Genomic DNA, 477 nt, shown 5'->3' on the forward strand with positions numbered 1-477 from the left:
TATATGGCCAGCTGATCTGTGAAAAGGATGCCAAGATTGCACAAGGGGAACAGGAAAGTCTCTTCAATAAATGGTGTCAGGAAAACTGGATATCCACAGGCAAAAAAATAAAATGGACCCTTATTTTACACCATATGCAAAAATTAATTTAAAATAGATTAAAAACTTAAATGTAAAAATCTGAAACTGTAAAACTCCTAGAAGAAAACATAGGGCAAAAGCTCCTTGACATTTGGTCTTGGCAACAATTGTTTGGATATAACACTAAAAGCACAGGTAAGCAAGCAACAATGAACAAGCAGCACTACATCACACTAAAAAGCTTCTGCACAGCAAAGGAAACAATGAAATGAGAAGCACCCAGAAGAGTGGGTGCTTCTGCAGCAACCTATGGAATGGGAGAAAGTATTTGGAAATCATGTATCTGATAAGGGGTTAAGATCCAAAATATATAAGGAACTCACACGACTCAACAGC

This window comes from Mandrillus leucophaeus, unplaced genomic scaffold (assembly GCF_000951045.1).
Source record: "Mandrillus leucophaeus isolate KB7577 unplaced genomic scaffold, Mleu.le_1.0 Scaffold77, whole genome shotgun sequence".
NCBI classification, from domain to species: Eukaryota; Metazoa; Chordata; class Mammalia; order Primates; family Cercopithecidae; genus Mandrillus; species Mandrillus leucophaeus.